This window comes from Aplysia californica, unplaced genomic scaffold (genome assembly GCF_000002075.1).
Source record: "Aplysia californica isolate F4 #8 unplaced genomic scaffold, AplCal3.0 scaffold00016, whole genome shotgun sequence".
In the NCBI taxonomy this organism is placed as follows: domain Eukaryota; kingdom Metazoa; phylum Mollusca; class Gastropoda; order Aplysiida; family Aplysiidae; genus Aplysia; species Aplysia californica.
Genome location: NW_004797286.1, coordinates 2368472 through 2373357, shown reverse-complemented (window position 1 = coordinate 2373357; position 4886 = coordinate 2368472).

Here is a 4886-nt window from a genome sequence, read left to right as displayed (position 1 = left end):
ATATATCATTGCCAAATGAATTCAGGGAAGATGGTGTCTATTTAATGTTGTGCTGTGGATGTCGGCCAGCTCCCTCCAGACAATCTTTGATAGCCCTGATTTCGAGGTCGGTATCTTGCACCTCCTGTTCAGCATTGAGTTTTAACAGTTTGACTGTTTGTAGTTTGTAACTGTTAGAAAAGGGAGGGGGGAGAGAGAAATAATTCTTCCCAAACTTTTCTTGCAACCGTGCAAAGGCTGCTCTTGATGAGTGGGACGTGGCTTGCTGAAACGAAGCCTGCTCGACGGCATAGCCCTTTCTCCTCCTCCAAGCTTCTCCAAAACTTTCTCAGAACAGTGAGATATATCCATCTGATGTGACAGTAGTGATTTCGCCTTCTTCTTTCTGAAACCAGAACAGGCGGATCATGCCCCTGCAACCTAACACTTTTACGTTGTGACGTTAAATTGTGTGATTTACTCAAATTTGATTGATTTTTTAAAAATCAGTTATGACTTGATTACGTTTATTGTTTTGGGGTTTTTTTCATATTTATAAATTTGATGACCCCTTGGATAAAATGTTTGAGTTTTGTTGTAACCAGGATAAAGATGGCTGAGTCATTGCCCTTTAAAGGGGGTCCACTCTTTATTTTTAAACAAATGTCTCAAAAGGAAAATAACCAACAATTTTTAAAGGGGAAAGACCATATTATTTGATGTCCAACTAGTACATTACTTGATTTCATGCATGCCGAGCATTGGGTTATATTTACACGCTGTAGAAGCAATCTCAATACATGTATGTGCGCAGCAAATAATTTCCGCAAAAGCTCCTTTACGAGAATTGGGATTAAACACCAATGTCCTCGTAGCTATCTACTTAGCAGTCTTTAAAATAAAATTCCGCCTTCAAAGTTCCTGCTGTCAACAGGTCATGACCTCTGAGGCTTCTGCTAGCTGGGTACAAAAACGGGGCAACTCACGTCATTTCCACCTAGATCCTCGCTATATTTTTATAACTGGCCAGATCACAGGACACCGGGAGAAGTAGTACAATTAGTCGTTGATTCGAGTGAGACTCAAAGATCACACGAGTAATTCCCATCGAGAGCACAATGTAGCTGTAGGACTCGTAAATAGTGATAAACGGAATTAATCACATTGCATTTTCCCCTGAATACTAAATACTAATTAATCAAAGCCAACTGAGCCGAGCCCTGGCTCTGAGCGAGCGTGCCTCTTCAGATAATCACTTTACATTACCGGTACGATTAACCCACGCTGAGGAAATATCGAGTGCCTAAGGTTACTGACCCCCCCCCCCCTCCCTTTAGGCGTATTAAGATCCTATGGCTTCCTCTCTTTATGGCAGACCTTCGATAAAACAATTAAAGGCTAAAGGCTTCAATCTTGGTCCCGTTCCTTCCTCTGGCCCTCAGCTCTAAGAACCCAACGGAAAGAGGGTGAGGAGGGAGTGGGGTGAGGCAGAGGCGAAGCGTCTATGCAATCAAATAATCACTGCTTCCCTTCCTAATTTTGAAACATTGTCGCAGTCAAATTCACCCATAGACGTAAACCTCATAAATTAAATGTAAAAAGACGTTCATAATCACCAATGAACAATAGACTATGCCTAACCTTCAAAACCGTTTCATTGCCACAGAAATAGCCTGTTCGCCCCTATCGGTCCACTCCATAAGCAGTCACAAGCTTTGATTAAGTAAGCTTAAAGTGAGGCTGGAAGAGTCAACCAATAGATTTGAAGGGAACATGTGCATAGCAGTCAGAACTGTTTCATTGTCGCATATACCCTGTTCACCCCTTTCGGGCCACAGTTATAAGCACCCAGACGCGCTGATTATCAAAGCGAACTATTACACTGGTCGAGTCTACCTCACAGATGTGAGGGGAATTAACTCCAAATAATCCTTTGACTCCTGCTACTAAACTGCTAGTGCTTGTTTTTTTCCTCGACTTTTTAACGTCCTATAATCAGATCGTGACCTCGACTATGACAGCGGCTCCTGGCCGCGAAAAGCTAGACAAAAAACAGCCAAATGTGAAATAAAAAATTAATAATTGGCGTGCTCTACCAAAGTGTTTCGGCTGACTGGTATAACATGCCATTGGAGTGCTGACATCTGTGCTTTTTTCCTTGGTGTTCGTGTGTTCAAATCTAAAGTTAAATTTAAGGTTAGTTAGAATAAATATTTAATGAAATACTTTCCCGATTATTTTAGCGGTTGAACAAGCATACAACATGAATTCAGGATTTGTTTTCATTCACAACTCAGAGTTGCCGCCTCCAGTGCCAGTAAGATTCTTGTGACTTGTGTGAGTGTGACATCTCCAGGCCCTATCTGGTCCCATTTTACTTTGATTACCCTGTCAAACAAGTCAGCCTTCGCCCCTGGGGTGAGGTATTTTCATATTTTCTTTTCTTCTGGTTTTGAGCGCTACACGAAGTGAAGTTATTGAAAACGAACTGCTCGTGTCCTCTATTGCGAACTCCCTTAATCTACTAAGCCTATCTGGGTTCTCCACTCTGTCTGAGGCGACATGTGGGTCGCCTTTTTGTTTGTAAGCGTTTTACGGCGTTCGCAACTGCATATAAGGTCATATGAGGGAGCGAGACACATGAAACATTTTCACTTGGAAGGAAATTTTGAATTTTGTCTGGGTGGCGGCCGAAGCCTACTCTTATAGATTTTAGACCACCTAGGGATTTTTAACGTACGCAATTTGCACACGAGCCCTCCGAGATTTTTCGCCCTTGTCCGAGAAGGCTAGGTGTTGATCTTTCCTACCAGAAGATCAGGGGTGTGGCTGAAAGACAGCAGTAAGAAGGAGCCAAGGAGTAGCGGTAGAAAGGCTGCAGAGAGAGTCAGGAGCCCAGAGGAGGGGGCAAAGGAAGTGAGGGGTGAGGGCAGAAAGAAGAGGCGAAAGCAGACGACAGAACAATGCAAGAGAGCAGGAAAAGAGGAGAAAGAATACAATTTTAGAGAAGAAATTTTTTCGGTCGTTACCTGGATTCGAACCCGGGACCTTTGAATGAGAGGTGAACACCTTAACCTCTGGGCCACGAGAGACCCCCTTAACCTCTAGGTCATGAGAGCCTCCAGATCGCCTTGAACAACAAGGGGCTCACATAGAACCCTTTCTGGAATCCCAAAGTGAACTGCAGAGCACAGAAGCTTTTTGAGATTTGAACTAGTCCATCACCCCACAACCCCACAGGTAGTGTCTGTGATATTCTAAGAGAACATGTACATGTATCACTATAATAATCCTCTTGTGTTTACAAAATGAGGGGGCATTGACACACTCACTGGTCAGAATGACGTCGGCTGCCCTCGCTGGACTACATTACCTTATTAGGTTATAGCAAGAGGTTATTATAGCTGGCCACCAGACAGTGGGCGGATTGTGTCATTTGCGTCAATAGGCTTTACTATTATTAGTGCGACAAGTCTAAATTGAAATTGCTTCAGTTCTGAGACTTGTCACATTTTTTTTCTTTTTTCTTAAGTACGTGTTATATTATAATGGATATTTGAATTTGTAAGAAAATTGAAAAACTTGGGCACATACCTTGCACCTTAGTTTCAGCAAAAGAAAAAAAAACTGGCTTAAACAACATATAAGCATAGGCAGCGGATAACAGTATACAGAATGTAGGATGAAACGGTTATCTTTTACTTTTTGAGCCCTGGATTGAATATTTATACAGGGTGATTAAAAAAGAATGCGCCAAAATCATCACGCCATGTTTCAAAAAATGGAAAACAATAGAAAACTCTAGTTGGGATACATGTATTGAACATACTTCAAGTTGCTATTTCATGTTTTACAGGTGCTCAGTGTGGCCACCACCGACAGCACGGACAACATCAAGTGGACATGAGAATTTCTCCCAAACGTGCCTCAGGATGTCTGAGTCCACCGTGTTGATTGTAGCTGTTATTCGATCTTTCATGCCATCAATATTTGCTGGGAGTGGTGGAACATAAACATCGTCTTTAACATACCCCCCACAAGAAAAAGTCACACGCAGTGAAGTCCGGGGATCTGACAGGCCAAGCGTACAGAGCAAGGTTTTATTTTACCACCCCTCTCACCAATCCACCTCTGAGGCACGTTTTCATTCAGATAAGCTCGAACCTAGATATGCCAATGAGGCGGTGCTCCATCTTCTTGAAAAAACGAAGTCATTTAAATTTGATTGCAGTAAAATGAATAGCTAGTTCTTGTGGGGGTACGTTAAAAACAAAGTTTATATTCCACCATTTCCAGCAAATAACGAATATCAGCTACAATCAACACGGTGGACCCGAGACATCATGAGGCACGTTCGGGAAAATTTTTCATATCGGCTTGATGTTGTCCGTGCTGCCTGTGATGGCTGCATTGAGTAATTGTAAAACATGAAAGAAAAACTGGAAGTTATTTACAACACACGTACCGGTATCTAAGCTAGTTTTCTGTTGTTTTCCGTGATTTTAATGTCGCGTGATTATTTTGGGGAGACAAATTAGCTGATACAACAAAGAGTGGAACAGCCAAATTTGTTTGTGACGTGGCGAGCTGTCCGTCACTGAGTGTGGGCAGAAGATACTAGGAGACGTCTCCGGTGAGCACCCACGAACTATTCGGAGACGCACTCAAACACACAGATGCACTGTTTTGGGGGTCAAACTGAGTATCATTTTCTGCAGATCACACATATAGCCACTAAAACTATCGCAAATAATTATTTTCAAGAAAATTTCAAATTTTAAAGCAAAATATCAAATTGTGAGTTAAAACGGGTGCTCCCTTGTAACCGCCCAGATTTTTTTACTTGGTCTAGAGTCTAGAGGAACAAAGCATTTTTATTGGTCTATCTCCGTCGGAGACGTCTCCGG